Consider the following 18,402-nt stretch of genomic DNA (forward strand, 5'->3'; position numbering starts at 1 on the left):
TTTTAAAATTTTACTCAGTTGAATTTTATTTTAATAGGGCTTATAGCTTATTTTGGAGAAGGCAATGGCATCCCACTCCAGTACTCTTGCCTGGAAAATCCCATGGATGGAGGAGCCTGGTGGGCTGCAGTCCATGTGGTCGCTAAGAGTCGGACACGACTGAGAGACTTCACTTTGATTTTTCAAATGGCAACCCACCCCAGTGTTCTTGCCTGGAGAACACTGCAGGAAGTGTCATAAGACGCATATCCCTGGGACATGCAGGAAGTGTCATATGTGACGCATATCCCTGGGACATGCATCACAAGAGGGCATGTCCCAGGGATGGGGGAGCCTGGTGGGCTGCCGTCTATGGGGTCACACAGAGTTGGACACGACTGAAGTGACTTAGCAGCAGCATAGCTTATTTTAAGATTATATTTGGCTTTTAAGAGATTGTTATAGATTCAATTGAGCTTACTATGAACGATGTCGGATTCAGGATCTCCGAAGAAGATTTAGCTTCAGGACCAGGGACCAGGATTGATCACTCAAGAGCATTTGTGTAGCAGAGTTTTATGACAGTGGGAAAAGGTCAGAGAAAGCTTCTGACATGGACAGCAGAAGGGGGTGGAGAGTGCCCCCCCTTGCTAGTGTTAGCAAGGGATGTATATACTTTTTAAATTAGTTTCTACATTAAATCAAAAGAATGTCTCAAGTTTGTGAAAGGTTTACCAGACCCACTCCCACAATTAGCATTTTAGGATAACAGGATTAGAATTTAACAGAAAGATCCTACCAGACCCATTCCCATAATATACATTCTAAGATATCAGGATTAATCAGAAGGTTTTTAGGAAGGAGAAACTGTCCTCAAGCAGGATACATTGTTGTTATATGATCCCTAGTACAGAGTTTAAGTGGCTCAGATGGGAAAGCATCTGCCTACAATGTGGGAGACCCGGGCTGGATCCCTGGCTTGGGAAGATCCCCTGGAGAAGGAAACAGCAACCCACTCCAGTACTCTTGCCTGGAAAATCCCATGGACAAAGGAGCCTGGTAGGCTACAGTCCATGGGGTTGCAGAGTCAGGCATGACCGAGCAACTTTACTTTCTTTCACAGAGTTTAAACTGAGTTGTGTAATCGTCAGTTCTGGGCCTAAAGAAAGAAAGAAACAAAAACAAAAACAAATGTTTTAAGTGACTAAGACTAAGGAATGTAGAGAAGAAAAAAAAAAAAAAAAAAAAGATGTTTGTCCTTTCCTCCTCCTTGAGAACTCCAGACCCTTCTCTCCTCAGCTTCTCCTGGGCTTCTTATCAACCTGCCTAGGAATTGACTCTCTCACTTTGAGTACCTCTTCAGCCTGTGAGTTCCATGAGAACATCGGGCCAGAAAGATAAAAGACCTTGAGTAAATGTTATGATGACTGAATAACTGTATAGATAAAATGACTAAACAGAGTCCATATGAAGGTTACATTCACTGAAGATTAGCTTTTTCTTCCTCCTCCCTCCCTCTTTCCAGAACAGAAGTTCAAGGGACCTTATATCACCCTCACCTCATATGGAACTCCAGTGGTCTGGGTGAGTTTTATCTTTTCTCTATTTGTACACTGGAAGACATTTCATGACTGTACCCCTCAAAACTGAGAAAATTACTACTTGAAGGGCAGGGACCCTCCATGTTGTCTAAGTCAAAAGAGAACAATATGTGAACACAGAATATTGGGATGACTTGGTCCCCGGGGCAGCTGGAAGGAGGGAGACAAAGGCAGAGGGGTGTTGTTTCCACCTCCCTCCTCCCAACATGACACATTTGTCTCTCTTTTTACTTAATCAATCTGATTCTGATTATCTGGAGATTGACATGTCTGCTGGTAGATGGTATGGTCTTAGGTCACAGCATTAAAGGCCACCAGCCATCAGTTCTGAGCTGTTTGCAAGACCTAGGACAAGTCTTCAGCGTCTTAGATCTGCTGTTTTTAACCCTGAACATTGATAGCGGTACTACCTATGTGAGGGCCCAGAGGCAGAGGCATCGGCACTTGGGATTGGTCACTGGGAAAGGCTGCAGCCCTGTGAAGGCTGCCCCTAGAATCCCAGCCTGGAACACGAGTGGTACGTGGAATATCTGGATGAAGCAGTGAAGATGTCAGCAAGAGACACTCAGTTGGTGCCAGGACAGCACTGAATTAGAGCACTGGGCTTTTCTCCACTCACTTCCAGAGGGTCAGGCCCTATTGCCACTGGCCACATACCCTGAGTGATAACCATCTCCTGGGAACTCCAAGTCACAGCCTGATGGCTGGGCCTCCAGAGGGCTGAAGGATGTGTCAGGAGCGGTTTGCCCACAGATGCTGGGCACTCCAGGGCTCTGACAGGGGCTGGTGAGGCTGGCATGGCAGGGCCCCACAGCACAGAGTATTGGGGTGCCTGGTTGGAGCTGCCATCATCTAGGGCCATAGCACCATGAAGGCCCCTGGTAATTTCTGAGCTCAGAAGCTAAAGCAAGGTTGAGCCTGATTAGTACTTGGTTGCAAGACCAGCTGGAAAGACCAGGTGCTGTGGACTTTCCCGCTTGTCTCTTCTTTCATCTCTCTCACCCTTGTCCACCGCCCCCTCTGCTGGCAGAGATGGGCTCTCCTTTGGCCATTGGGAGGTGCACCTATTGTTGAGTCTTGGCCTGGGTGAGTGCTGTGCGGGGTTCTGACAATGGGCAGCACAGTTGTGCTGGCATCCTCTGTGCTTGCTGGCCGCTCTGGGTTGGTGGGCAGGTTGAGTGCCTACAGGAAGGCAGTACTTTATGCCATGGAACTGTCTGCATAAAATGGTTCTAATGGTGACATTGGACCTCTGTGTATTTTCCACATTAAAAAAACTGTAGCATGTCTCTGTGTGTGTGTGCGTGTGTTAAAGACTTAGGAAAATTCTGAAGTCAAACAAAAAATTGGATTACATGATAAAATATGAATAAGCTTCAAAAACATGACACTGTGTAAGAAACCGGACCTAAATGGCCACAGTTGTACAAACCCATGTGCTTGAAATACACAGAATAGGCAATTCCATAAGGATGAAAGAGTGAGGAATGTGGAATTTAAAGTGACTGATTAAGGAACACTAGGTGTCTTTGTAGGGAGATAAAATATAAAATATTCTGAATCAGATAGTGATGATGGCTACACAACTATATAAATAGGCAATCACTAAAATATAGGGCTCAACGGAGAATTTTTTGGTATATGATATATATCTCAACTTAAAATGATTAATTTGATTTTTTTTTCAAAAATAACAAAACCCACATATTATCCTCAGTGCTTTATGTGGTTCTCACTCTAAGCTCTGTAGACATAAACAAAGGTGCCTGTGTCTGTGTGTGCGTGCTCAGTCATGTTTGACTCGTTGTGACCCCATGGCCTGCAGAAGGCCATGCTCCTCTGTTCATGGAATTTTCCAGGCAAGAATACTGGAGTGGGTGGCCATTTCCTACTCCAGGACATTTTCCTGATCCTTCACTGTTTCTTCAGAATTTGTCTCCAGAGCAAGGAGTCGGCCAGCACCACTCGCCTAGGCTGAGACTCAGGGCACACACAGGAGTGGGGATGCACTCTGGTGGGAAAGAGGGAAAGTGTGTCCTGCTCAGAGCGTGTAATGTGGGGAAGCCGGAGACAGGCTGGCAGGAAGAGGGCCATCCCAGGTGACTGCTTAGATGAGATTTGGCTTCCCCCATTTGGTACTAAATTGAAAGGAAGAAAAATAAGGAAGGTGACAGTCACTGACCACGCACTGAATCCTGGAGCCCATTGCTGCAGGGGCTGGGGTCTGGTTTTCCAGGTCGGTTGCTGCAGGGCAGGGCCTCGTGGCTAGAAGGAGAGGTTCCCCAACTTCCCAGTGTGTTAAGAAAGTTCTTCACTTCAACATCCTTCTCTGGTCGTCTTCAATTGGATACTCTGTGGATAAACTTGAAACAGTGTTTCTTAAATTAACTGCAAACAAAGGTAATAATTACGTTATTGTTGAGTAACAATGATAATGGTGATTTTCATTATAATTAATTTCAAGATTTCTCATCGAATACCTACATTACAATACAAATAGTAGCAAAAATCCCCAACAACCTGTCGGGCCATCTGGTCGACCTCGCCACAGCGGCCACCAATCTGTCAGCTTTGTGATCCTCACACAGACGTATCCGCGTCTCACACCCACGAAACACAGCGCCTCCGCACGGACACCATCCTTTCTACTTCCGAGCCCGAGGAGAACAGAAGGGACTCCTGGCGCCCCTCGAATAGATGCAGCCGGACCCGCAGGAAATCCGTCTGCTGAGTCCTGAGCACGTCAGCGGGAACCGTGGCCGCCTGGGAGCAGCGTCAGCGCCGGGAAGGCAGCGGGACGACCGTTCCCCCAAGGTGGCAAAGAAGCGCTTCCGGGCGCCCTTTGGGGAGGAGGACGGGCGGCCCGTGGCCCCTTCCGGTGCCTCCTGTTCTGGACACCAGGGCCGGCCGTCTCCGGGGAGAGGACACACGTTTGTGAATCGGGACTATCGGGGTCCATGGGGGAGGCTGGGAAGACTGGACATGTCTGCGTGCGTCCGTGTGGTCCGCACCTCCGGGCGAGTGGGAAACATCGGGAGGCTGTAACCCCGCGGACGCCGGCGCCGTGACCTTTCCTGCTCGCGCTCAGCTGCCCCGGCGGTGCCCGGGGGCAGAAGGGGCCTCGCGGCGCTCTGGTCCACCCGGCCGGGCAGCGACACCGACCGCCGCCGCCCGCCCAGGCCGCGGACCTGCAGCTCGAATCTCCGGCGACAGCAGGCTCTTCCCGGGTCTCATGGCACCGGGAGCGTTGCCGCTGTCACCCCCGGCCTCTGGAGCTCTGCCCCGGGCTCGGCGGCCGAACCTTCGCGGGAGTCGCCAACGTTCCCCGGGAAGGGACCGGCTCACGGCGTCCTTTGGGTGGCTCCCGACGGGCGGCGCACACGGCCCCCGGCGGACCCCGAACGCCGGGCCGCCCTGACGCCCCGCTTGTCCCGGGCGTCCGCCTGGGAGCCGGCTCCCGGCCCGGCAGGGCGCGGAGACCCAGACACCAGACGGGAGGGCGGGAGCTGGGAAGACCTCCCCGGGCAGCTGCGGGAGAAGGCGCGCTCCTCAGCGATTCCCGAGGCTCGAAGCTCGGACCCAGGCGGCGCAGAGGGCAGGTCCCTGCTCCCAGGCGGACTTAGGAATTTAGTGAAACTTAGACTCTGTGGACTGTAAAACTGAAACCATGAAAGGACTGGGTAAAAACATATATGAATGATTTTTATTCTGTGGAGTAGAAAGATTGGAATCATGATACAACATTTAAAAAAAAAAACAAAACAAAACAGTCTCTTCAGAAGCCATCAAATAAATGAATGATAAACAGTCATAAATCCACATTTCATATTCTACACGGAAGGTCCAATGATAACAACTCAGCGTGGGAGGAATATTTGTGCAAATACTTGTGTACTAAGATTATTGATATTAGTATCACTCAGTATAAAAACAGAACATTCAGGAAACAGCCATTAAGAGGGATCTGGGAAGGAAATTTGTATCGGTACTGACCTGGAAAGATCTGCATAATGAATTGTTGGATAAAAGTAGCCAAGTTATAGGATTTCCACTGGTGCTAAAAGAAAAATATATACATTTGTACATTTATCTTTTATCCATGAACTAAGATGGAAAGGCATATGAATTAGAACAGCTAAAGCAGTTTTATAAAAAGAATACAAGCTTTCCCATAGCTTGGAACCTGTTGCCAGAAAGAAGTGTCTTCAGAAATCAAAAGGAACCACACCGCCTGCTTTTCTGCCCCCTCCTCCTCCTGTAACCTCCAGGCAGGCAGCTGGCATCCTAGCCCCTTAAAGTCACTGCTCCACTCAGACAGACACAGATCCAAGGAGGGGTTGGTATGACCTTGGCTGTGCAGACGTGGGCTCCTCAGCCTCTTGCCTCATCCTGGGAGCCCCCAGCCAGTCAGTCATCACCCCAGACTTGCCCACCAGAGGCTACTGGCCCCACTCTGCAGGGGGCAGCCCTTGTCTCTATGAGCTCTGAGCTCTTTTCCCAAAGGAAGGATTTTCCCTTTGCACCGCAGGTATGAAGCAAGGGGATAACTGACTTTTTGCACCTGGACCCATCGTACACTTTGTCCTCACATCTGGCCCCTATTATCCCCATGAGGGTAAAAGAAGACCATTGCCTTTATATAGGAGTTGTGAGTCAATGGGACGCCTGAGCTTTTACATCTGGACCTTTCATGCACATTTGGTATGCACTCAGCTCCTGAAGACACAAGACAGAGACAGGGTTAGGCCTCTTAGTGTGGTGTGGCCATTGATTTCATGAAATATCCAGGGTCTCTAAGCAACACCAGGGTGGTAAGAATAAAGAAGCAGCATGCAATCATTCAAGCCACACACACAGACACACACACAGGAGAGGCTATAGAATCCACCTGATCCTAAGGGAAAATGCAACTCTGGAATCAACCATGTCAATGTGTCTTGCAGAAGTAAGATCATCTAAATGACTTGATTCTTTAATAAATTTTCAATTATCAATAAATATTTGTTGTCCTTGTGTTTATTCTGAGATTACTGAGAGTAACGTGACCAGTTTTACATTTACTTTAAAAATATTTATTTCATGGGGAAAAATTTAATAAAACTTTACCTTTCTTCAAGCAAAACTCCATCATACAGTATTTAAAAAAAATACTACTTTCCAGAGCGAGAGCTGGCAAGTTTTTCTAAAGAGCAGATAGTAAATATTTTAGACTGTCATATGACCTCTGCTGCATCTACTCAATTCTGTTATTGCAGCAGGAAAGCAGTCTTAGATATCTTTATAGACACTGAAATTTGGCAGTCATATAATTCATAGGTCTCAAAAAACTTTATAACATTTTAAATAATAAAAACCATTCTCAGCTTGTAGGTCCAACCAGCACAGGTTGTGGTAGAATTTGACCCAGGGGATGCAGGATGCTATGGCATGATCTATAAAACCACAGTGGAACTGTGAGAGGAAGCATGCTGACTGAAACTGCCCACCCTGGCCAGGAACCACAGTAACCATTTGCATGAGTTGTTTTATGACAGGAGGTCCTGGTAAGGAACACGGAACTAATAAGCCACCACCAACCAAAAGAGTTCAGGAAAGGTCAAAAGGACACACCACATGTCAGACCACCTCCCAGAATCCTTCTCTCTGACATCCATCTTGGCTGAACAAGGTGTGCACCAGCAGGAAAGACTCTGAGTCAGAATGACTGGCTAAAGACAACCCGAAAACTAATCCCATCATCATAAAACCACTGTAAGCAGTGTGGCAGAGCTGTTCTGGGTTCCCTTACCCTACTGCTCTCCATGCAGGTGCCCTTTCCCAATAAAATCTCTGGCTTTGTCAGACATGTGTCTCCTCAGACAATTCACTTCTGAGTGTTCGACAGGAGCCCAGTTTCGGGCCCTGGAAGGGGTCTCCCTTCCTGCAACAGTACCACCTGATGTGGAACACCCACTTTGTTTTCAGGAATCAGTGACCTGTAAGGATGTGGTTGTGAGCTTCATCCAAAAAGACCAGCCCTGTCTTGTGATGCTGGAGACATCAGTCATCTGTGGGTGAGACTGTCACTATTTAATAGAGAATCACCCAGAACAGCTTGGCCGGAGTCAACTCTCATCCCCCCGCCTCTTCTAAGGCTCACATTTACCTGAAGGACATTTTCTATTAATAAATTCTATTTTAAACTAGCCCTGAAAGAGAAGACACTTTTAAGACAAGCACAAATGAATAAATAAATTATAAAACTTATTACCATGTTCTCAAGCAGTTTAATATTTCACTATATGGGTTTTTTTCTCTATAAACTAGTAGGTTCCATAAGGGTGAAGGACATCTAAGAAATTACATAGACAAGATCAGACCCCTGGGAAGTCCTAGATATCTGTCTCCTTGAACTGAGAGGTTAGGGCAAAACTTAGCAACTTCCCAAATTTTAGCTTAATACTGAAAATGGATTTTAGTGATATTTCCAATTAAAGTTTTCAATGCATCAGTTTAGCAGGGGACCTACCAGAGTGAAATTCATCTTTCTTGTGATAATCCAGTTACTCCACACACAAGATGCCTGTGCCTTGAGGCTGTGCAGTTAGAAACTGCCCATATTATCAGGGAAAGAGCACACATTTCAAAGCAAACTATGAGTTTAGGGGAGAGTGGGGGCAGGGGATGATGCGGGGGAAGGAACAAGTCCATCTCCCTGGAAGGTAGAGGGATCAGCTCCTGATTCACTGAGTCGGGAGCATCTGTTTTCCACATAGGTTTTCAGAGACGCAGCTGGTGAGGACAGCGGATTGGAGCTGAGCTTGGCTGTCCTTCCACAGAAAGGAGAGCTGAAAATACCAGACTACTGCATGTTGGAGCAGCCTGACAAGGCCACTGCACAGAAACCCCCCTCAAAGCCCAACGTGCCAGTCAAGGTTGTGGAAAAAAAAAAGTCCCCACAAAATTACAGCCAGAAGAAGTGTGCATCTATCTCCCATTTAGATGCAGAGGGAGGCAGCCCAGGGTTGGTCTGGCAGGGCTGTTCCAGAAAGCTCCACTCCTGTCCTAGGAATACTGTCCTGTCATCCCAGGGGCATTTGCCCCCTCCAGGGTGGACATGGAGCAGAATGGAGCTTCCCCCTTCTAGGCTGACGTTCCCAGCAGCAAGACAGCAGGAGAAGGAAGAGCCAGGTTCTCTCACCTAGAAAATAGTCAACAAGTTGCACAAATTGTTTTTCCTAAATCCAGGAAGGACAGCTTGTCTCACAAGCATCCCAGCCTCAGAGGATGTTGGGAATGTCTGTAGTCTCGGGCATCCATGTGCTCAGTTCAAAACTGAGTGTGCAATCACCCCAGGAGAGAAGTGACCAGACTCCTAGGAGCCAAATGCGCGTCTCTGCCATGTTCCTTCTACCCACGCCCTTCCCAGAGCTCTTGCTGTATGAGAGTTTGTCCTTCAAATTGCATCCATTCACATTTAAGGAATGGGCTGAAAATCATAAGTTCATGGGTCGTTTTCATTAGATTTGCTGGTAGGTCATTGATTGAACTCCATTGCTGATTCACAGAGTGTCTCTGGCCCGGGGCAGCACTGGGGCAGGCAGTGTGGGTGAACAATAATAAGGTACCCAGTGGGAGCACCAAGGTGTCAGCAGAGGCTTAACATCACAGGGGAAAGGAAAACACGGGGATACACTTAGGGTCAACCCCCACATAGTGTTGTAGGAAAATAACTACAATTAAGTAATTACTTCCCTGATGGTTCAGATGGTAAAGAGTCTGAGTCTGCCTGCAGTGCAGGAGACCTAGGCTCGATCCCCAGGTGGAGATGTCCTAGAGAGGGGAGTGGCTCCCACTGCAGTATTCTTGCCCGGAGAACCCTGTGGACAGAGGAGCATGGCAGACTATAGTACATAGCATCGCAGTCAGACCTGACTGAAGCGACAGCATGTATGCACACACTGACACATTGGCAAGAAGACTAGTGAAGACCAGAGACATCAGAAGAACCTAGACCTTTGAAGAGCTTCGAGAGTGCTCCATGCCCAAGATGTAAATGGAGAGTACATGGAAGGCGCCGACTACAGCTCCCCCTATGGCTCCTCTTGTCTGTCTCCCCCATTAGTAGGTCAAAAGTGAACCAGGGGACCCTGAGTAGGCAAAGCAGAAGCCCGAGGGCAGGACCCACCCTCCCTGGCCAACACTCTTCCTTCTGTCTCCACAGCCCAGGGGCCCCAGACACCTGTGCCCCACGCCGCACACAGGTGTAAACAGATGTTGTCACTTCTCCTAAAGACTGAAGCACACTGGTGCAGGACTAGCACCTCCCAAACAGTGACACCCAACTTTAGACTAACATGGAATTTAGGAAAATACAAATTGATGTTAAAACAGCTTATAACATAGCTTTTATTTTCACCAATGCCTGCATTATACAATTAGTCATCTAAGTAATCTTGTTCTAAACATAGGCTTTTAATTTAGAAATAATGCTGTTTTCTACTTCTTCAAAAATGTACTTTTGCAGCCAATGTTCAATTCCTCCCATGTCTTCTTAACCAAAGCAGACTTTTTTTTTTTGCATCTTCAGAGACCCTGTCAGAGTGTTTCCTGAAGGTTAGGGGAGAGTTTCCCAGGTCACAGTCATCCCTTCTCCAGTTGCCAATCAGCACAGGTGTTTTACCATAAACGCTGGTTCTGAGAGCACTCGTTGAGTGACTGGCTCGCATAGACATGGAGCACTTTGTCCCCATCAGCGTCTGTGGCTGGTGTGGCCAACACTTGGAAGCAGCCTGGCGTCCCGGCCCCCACACCGGGTGAGCCACCCTGCTGGCCCCTTCCCTTGCTGCTTCCACCCCCAGGATCCCAGGGCGTTGGGCCCTCAGGGCCGCTCTGCACTCCTACCTGACCCTTTATGGATATGGACAAGTCATCCTTGTGCCGGTCCAGGAGGAAGGAGGTTCTGTCACAGCCCCAGGGAGACCCACGGAGGGGGCCCCATCCCCTCAGAAGCTCGGGACTCCTCACGGAGGTGTAGGGGGATCTTGGCAGCTTGAAGAGCCTCAGTGCCTGCCCTCTGGGTTCTCACCCGCTGAACAGACTGCAAATGCCTCTGGAAGTGGGGTGGCTGCAGGGCAGGTGAGACTCAAGTGGGTCCAGTGTAGAGGGCAGGGGTTTCTAAGTTGCAAAGCACAGGCCAAGTCTTTTCTGAGCTGGAATTACGGACCGCTCAGAACCTGCCCCACCAAATGGAGGGATTGGTTGGCATCCTTGTTGAGGCAGTCTGAGTGTGGGCTGGAAAGGAATCTCCAGGCACAGCATTTCAGAAGGCAGTGGGTTGATTACAAACAAAGAGATAAACGTGGGCATTGCCAGCACAGTGGGCTGACCTCCTGTAGACCAGGGAGATTTGGCAGTTTTTGTGGGTTTAATAACCAATTTTTATAGCTCAAGAAAAAAATTCCTGCTGTAGGGCTGGCATCAGGTGATTGATTAGGGTGCTATGGGGTGTTTACTGGAGTGGGCATCTTTGCCTAATTGGGAGTCAGGAAGCTTATTAGTGATGATTGGGGGTTTTGGCAATGGTTACAAAGGGCTGAGTTACCTTCAGAAGTGTCATTGGTCCTGGGCTCGGCTTCTGTGGCCTTGGGCAGGACTCACCAGTCCTGAGTGTAGGTTTCTCAGAGAGAAATGAGGCGATGGTGGAGGAGGAGAGCTCCCGGTGAGAGCCTGGACCTGGCATCCATCCTTCTTGATCTCAGCACCGGAGCTGCAGGTTACTGTGTGTACAGCTGTCCCCAGGTCAGAGCAGCCGCCTTCTCTGGGCCTGATGTTCAATCCTGATTACATAAGACAGATGCAAAACAAAAGAGTTAAGACCTTCATCAGGTTGCCCTCCAACCTCTTCACTCACAGCCTGGAACAGTGCTTCATGACACCTGCTGTCCACTACACGCTCAGGGTTCCCTCCCCAGAGCATGGGCCCCACTTTGTTTCTGGCCCATTCCAGACATGGGCTCAGCTGTATGTCAAGCAGGATGCTGCAGACCCCAATTCTTACATGAAACTGACAGGCTCAGAGACAGAAAAAATAAAATGTACACAAAGTCCAATGGTAATATGTATCTTGGAGAAAAATAAAATCAGGAAGTTTAGGTAAATTTCAGAGTGTGTTTAGAGAGTAATCAATGGGGATGGCAGAGTGTTCTGAGCTGGGACTGCAGCAAGTGCCAAGACCCTGAGGCCACAGTGGAAAGCATGTTCAGAGTTTTAATAGTGTGGATTCTTTGATTTTTCTTGAGTCTATTTTCCTTTCTCTTTTCTAGCTCATTAATATAAACCTGGGCACCAATCTCTTGAATTCAGCATATTATATTGTGATGAATCAAAGTGAAAGCTTCAGTGATTTTGGATCAAGTGAGCACCTGTTTATTGAGTGGTCTCTCTGGGCCTGGCACTGTGGGAGTAACCAGGAGGCTGTGGAATGGACATGAAAATCTCCCCCTTGATGACCTTGGTCATGAATTTCCACCATGTCCTGAGGCCACTTTCTCCTGCCCTCACCTGGGTCATGAATTCTGGTCCAAATACTCTCATATCTTCATCCTCTGTAATTCCTTCCAAATGTTTCTAACCAAAGATCCACCAAACTGCTCAAAGGCAATGTGGCCCCAAACGAGTCCATCCTTTAAGGGTAGCCACTAAGTGCCCTGCCCTCAAGTCCCAGGAGTGGCGTCTGCCTCGTCGCACCCAAGCACCTCCCACCGTGATCCCACCACTGCAGAACTCCCCACCGTTGTCTCCAGCCTCAGACTGCACACTGTCCTTCACCTCTGCACCAAGCCACTCCCCTCAAGTGGAGGGCAATCGCACACAGAACACCATGTGTGGTCATTGCCTATGAAGAGGAGCTATGCCAGAGCAGAGAGCAGAAAGGTCTCCCTGAGCAGGTAGAGACAGGTCAGTGTGGCAGCAAAGTTCACACGGGGGTTGAGGCAGGCAGCACACTGCAGCCCCTTCCCCCAGTTCCCCAGGGGGGCCTGTGATCTCAGGCTACCGTCTTGGTGGGCTGCCTCCTGTGTTGAGGGATGCCCCGTTCATTCACTCACCTTGTGTTTTGTCTTTGCACCCAGTGCCAGTCTTTGGCTAGATAACTAACTCACCCTTAGAGGCCCAGTTCAGAAGGTGCCCACTCCATGAAGACTTGCTAATGGCCACCCCTTCTTCTTGGTGCATCTGGGCTCATCTGAAACTCCCCAGGGCTCTGATCATGCTTGATTACCTCTCCAGCCTGTGAGATCTGTGAGGACACTGGACCAGACTATGAAGGAACTCAAACTGTGATGATGCCTGAATGAGTAGTAAAAGAAACACACCACGTGTGAGTTCATCAAAGGTCTCTTTCTTCTCTTCCCTCTTTCTGGGACCAGGAGCTGAGGGGCCGTGTCTCACCCTCACCTCATCTGACACTTTAGTAGTTAGCAGAATTTTTATTTTCAATTGAATAAAGAAATTTCATGACTGTATCTCCTTGAGAAACAAATGGCAGGACTCCTTCCAGATACCCAAGCCAAAATAAGACATTCTGGGACATAAGATGTCTGGGCCCCTGGGCAGCAGGAAGTAGGAAAACAAACAGATGGGCTCAGTCTTCACCCTCTGCCACCAGGACACACTTGCTCCCTCTTTGGACTTAACCAACATGCCTCATAATTAGCTGACTACAGCTGTAATTCAAGGTCTCTCCTTGGATGGTATGTCTTTTGGAGACAGATTTAGAGGCCACCAGACCTCAATTCTCGGAGAAGTCAATGGCATCCCATTCCAGTACTCTTGCCTGGAAAATCCCATAGATGGAGGAGCCTGGTAGGCTGCAGTCCATGGGTCGCTAGGAGTCGGACATGACTGAGCAACTTTTCACTTTCACTTTCATGCATTGAAGGAAATGGCAACCCACTCCAGTGTTCTTGCCTGGAGAATCCCAGGGATGCGGGAGCCTGGTGGGCTGATGTCTATGGGGTCGGACACGACTGAAGCGACCTAGCAGCAGCAGACCTCAATTCTAAGCTCTCTGTGTGACCTAGGACAAGTCACTCTTCCCCTTGGATTTTCTGTTCCTAATGCCAAATAAATCTGCTTTTCTCTGCCAGACAACCTTCCATAGGTCAGGCTTGGCTGAGTTCCTGATGACTGTGAGAGGCTAGAGCTCTTGCTGTCCCTAAACCCCCAGCCTGCAACATAGAGGTGAATGTCTTATGGAGGAACATGGGAGCGAGTAGGGAAGGTGGACACTGTCAGGGTGGCACCAAAATACAGAGAACTGGACCTCGGGCACCTCCAGTGGGCCCCGGTGTAACGCCACGGGCCACATTCCCTGAGCGTGCCACTACATGAGCAGTTGCCCTCTACCTCTGCAGGATTAAAGAGCTGCTGCAGTTGCTGCCTTTCAGCACCCCTAGAGGAGCTCAGGGTGGAGAGCGTAAAGGAGTCACGTGTGCTGTGGGAAAAACTGGCACGACAAGGCTTCAGATAGACATTTTCAGAAGATGATTTTATGAGCCCAGCCTTGTATCTCCTCATATTTAGAAAAGCACCAAAATCCTTCATGGTAACTTCTGCTCTTTGACGAAACAGTAATCTTCATGAGACAAACTTTCTGGGAAAATCTACGGGCTTGATTACATCTCCACCAAAGTCACATTTACAGAACTTCCCCTACCTCTGCAGCAGTTTCTCAATGCGATCTGAGACTCTGTCCCCCAGGCCATCATTCTGCCCCAAATAAGACAACTCACCACTCTCAACATTATGAATTTTAAGTCAGCAACACAAGCTCCCATGTGCTAAAGTCCCAGCTTGAGGGGCATGGCCCGAAGAGGGCTGAAGGGCATGTCAGGAGCAGCCCACACACAGGAACCTGTGAAGCCCAGGGCTCAGAGCACACTGGGGACTGGAGCCTGGCTGGCAGGGTGCCCAGCCTGGGGGCATCAGTGGCCACACCTCCCTGAGGAGCCTGGTCAGTACTTGGTTGGGAGACTTCAAATTCTGGAGGGTCAGGATTTCGCCACCTTTCTCTTCTGCCCTCTCGTTTGTCACACTAACCTCAACTCCTCCTGCACAGGACCCCTTTTCTTTAGCCGCCATCAGGAGACATCCATCGGTGGAGTCCTGCTCAGGGTGGCAGGCATGTGGGGTTTTGAGAGGCAGCAGGGCTGAGCTTCTGTCCATTGAGCTTGATGGTAGCTCCGGGGTGGTGGGGCGAGTTGAGGATCTGCAGGATAGCAAGATGCAATGCCCTGGACTGGAATGTATAAAATGATGGCAATTGTTATATTCTGTGTATTGTTCACAGTAAAAAAGATTGTGTCTCTAAGCTTCTTAATGCACTTAGAATGGGCAATTCTTAAGCAAAAGAGAGGAACCAACCCTTGGCTAAAACATGGGTGAGCCTCAAAAGCCTGACACTAAGTGTGAGAAGCCAGCCAGAAATGTCCACTTGTGCAACTCCAATTATCTGAAATACACAGAACAGGCAAGCCCACCGGTAAACAGCACCCAGGTGATTGTTGAGGGCTAGGGAAAGGGGAAGTGGCTGTTTAGTGAGTTTTTGATTTCTTTCTGAGGTAATGAAATGTTCTGAATTTATTGTGATGACAGTTGAGCAAATTTCTGTGTAAACTGAATCATTCCATTGTAAGCTTCTGAAAGGGTGAATTTTATGATGTACATTTTCTCTTCAAACATTAGCATGCAATTTTTTAGAAAGAACATGAAAGCATGACATCCTAAATTTGGTTCTCACGCTAATAATTTCTGCAGACATGAGCAAAGACCTCCTCCTCAAAGGAGAATGTGCGTGCATGTTCAGTCATGTTAGACTCAGCAATCTATGAACTGTAAACCTCCAGGCTCCTCTGTCCACAGAATTCTCCAGGCAAGTATACTGGATTCCGTTGCCGTTTTCTTCCCCCGGCACTCTTCCCAACCCAGGGATTGACCTCACATCCACATTGACAGGTGAATTCTTTGCCACTGAGGCACCCACAAAGCTTCCGAATAGGAACAAGCAAGTTTATCCAGAACTTGTCCGTATAGCACAGGAATCAGCCACCACTACTCACCTGAGGCTGAAACACTGGGCACGCGTGGGAGTGGGGACGATTTCTGGTGAAACAACAGGCAGGCTTTCCAGGCTTGAAATTGTGATGAGCTGGAGGCAGGTTGACAGAGACGTGTTCCCACGTGATTTCTTGGGGAACAGATTTGGCATTACATTTCCACTGTAAAGGGAAAGGCTGGAAAGGAGGAAGGTGTGAGGCACTGATCTTAGGGCATATTGCTGTAGAGGGTGGGATTTGGCTTCCTGGGTTGGTTGCTATAAGGCGTGGGCCTGTTTGGAGGGAGAGGATCAGCGGCTCCCCGGAAGGATTTAGAAAATTCTGAATCGTGGAACACGTCTTTCATGATCTTCAAATAGTGTGGACAAAGAAACTGTATTCAACGTTTTAAAAATTAACTGCAAAGTGATCACAGTGGGAACAAAGGCGATTTTCACTATTGTGAATTTTAGAATTTGGTTATATTGTTCTAGTGACTCAATGAAAACTATTCACTCATTTTTATTATGCGAAACACCACCGTGCGGCCTTCTGATCGACCTCGCGCAACAGCCACCAGACCACGCACCACTGTTTGCGCACCTCACCTGGGGGACCTGGGTCGCACACGGGCAAAGGTCCGCGGGAGCACCCAGCTTCAAGCACGGCCATTAGGCATCGCGTTGCCCGTCCCAGAGCACTCAGTGTCCCCGCGCACGGAGGCCAGATTCTGGAGAAGCCTCTGACGATCGGCCCCGCCAGGAGTTCAGTTGGGGTTCTCTTGACCGTCAGTGTGGCGGAGGCAGGTCCCTGTCTCCCAACATCCGTTAGGCGCTTCCGACCCCCCAGCGGGATTGGCGTACGGGACGTGTGTGCCCCCCGCCAACCTGCGGGGTCCCCGTGTCCGCCGCAGGGAGGAGACCTGCGGTGTTTCCCAAGTCAGGGTCGACACGACTTGCGGAGGGGTCCGCGGCGGCACCGTCCGGAGCCCTGTTCCCGCCGGACCTGAGAAGCGAACGTGGACGCCTTTGAACAGCCGCGCCGGGGCGGCCCTAGGCCCCAAGGACGAAGAACGCACCCTGAGCCGCCCGTGGGCAGGGTCATCGCGGTCCCACAGGATGGAGAAAGCGGAGGTTCGGGCTCGATTTCCGAGTCCTAGTTGCGCATTCGGGCCCGTCCCTGCCCCGGGAAAGATGTCAGAGATTGGGGATTAGAGTTAACTGGGTCCACGGGTCAGAGACGCGGACACCCGGCGCGGTTGTTCCATCTCCAGGCCACTTGTAAACGGAACACACTGGACAGTCTCAGGCGCCAACATCACATCGTACAACCACAGGCGGGTCTGTGAGCAGAAGAGCACCCAGGAGTGCTGATCGACCCAGTCAAGCAACCAGGAACTTCAGGGCGTCTCAACGGTCACCATCCTAAATAGCCCTGCAAGCACAATCTTCAGCGATAGCAGGGAACACCTACGCCTCAGGAATGCCGGGACTTTCGCCGCCAGTGTTGCCGGCTCCTGGAACGCTTCCTCGCGCCTGGCTGCCAAGGCACAGCCCTTATAGAGGTCGCAGACGCTCCAAAGGGAAGTGTGATGCTTGAGTGCTCAGACGTGTCAGACTCTGCGACCACACGGACTATGTAGCCCACCAGGCTCCTCTGTCCGTGGGATTTCCCAGTCAAGAATCCTGGAGCGGGTTGCTATGCCCTCCTCCCAGGGATCTGCCCAACTCAGGGATCGAACTCACGTCTCTTCCATCTCCTGCACTGGCAGGCAGGGTCTTTACCACGAGCGCCACCAGAGGGAACGAACAATCTCAAAGCGGTAGTCTGGCGGCTCCGGACAGCCGGCTGGAACAGCTCCAGGGCGGATCCCTGTCACCGGCCTGCCGCGGAGGACACAGCCGCGCCGGCAAACGCCCTAGCTCTTCCTGGGCCGTCTGCCCTGGAGCGGCTCCCGGCTACGCACAGCTCGCCGCGGGGACGCGCCGGGACCCTGGAGCGGGAGGGGAGGACGAGGAGCGGAAAAGAGCTCCCTGGGGCGCTTCCGCGGAGACGGGCTCCCTCGCGCGACTCCCGACGCGGAGGGGGCAACAAGGCGGACTTGAACTGCATGGACTGTAAAACTGCAACCATGAAAGTAATCGGAGAAATCTTTATGTATCATTCATACTGTGATTTCAGAATGGAGGCCTTGTAAAGTACTTTTTAAGTCTAGGACTCATCAAAGAAATGAACCATAAAATTGACTACAAACTGATATTTACATATTTCACAAAGACCCATGATAACAAACGGGTATCTGGGGAACACGTGTGCAAATTCATGTATAGTAAAACAAATTGAGATCAGCGTTACTTAATATAGAAGGAGAGCATTTGAAATTATAGCCATTAAGAGGAAGTAGGTAGTAAATTCTAGTACAACCACGCAAGACAATCGGCAATTTGCGTTTTGGTTATTAATGTTTTTTAAATGAGATAAATCTGCAGGTACTTGGAAGGGAGTTGGGAATGAACTATTCAACGAAAATAACAAGTTGTAGAACTCCCAATGGTGTTATTTTTCAAAAAATAGAACATTTATCATTTAAATAAATTTGGTTGGAAAGACAAAGGAATTAAAATTGCTTAACCAATTTTAAAAAAACACAAAAATCAAGTCTTCCTTGTAACCTAGTCTCTGGAGTCAGAAAAGTGAACGTCTCTAGAAATAAAGATGGGCCACACCTCCTACTTTTCTGCCCTCTC

General features: G+C 49.3%; 1 long non-coding RNA gene across 1 annotated transcript; it reads right to left on the reverse strand.

The window, feature by feature from the left end:
- LOC139178675 (uncharacterized) lies at positions 1-4,899 on the reverse strand. The gene is made up of 3 exons (XR_011563114.1): positions 4,769-4,899; positions 3,763-3,943; positions 1-1,138 (listed from the first exon to the last, which is right to left on the reverse strand). It is a non-coding gene; the product is annotated as an uncharacterized lncRNA (long non-coding RNA).
- Between the last annotated feature and the right edge of the window lie 13,503 nt (positions 4,900-18,402).

This window comes from Bos indicus, chromosome 22 (assembly GCF_029378745.1).
Source record: "Bos indicus isolate NIAB-ARS_2022 breed Sahiwal x Tharparkar chromosome 22, NIAB-ARS_B.indTharparkar_mat_pri_1.0, whole genome shotgun sequence".
Taxonomy (NCBI): Eukaryota; Metazoa; Chordata; class Mammalia; order Artiodactyla; family Bovidae; genus Bos; species Bos indicus.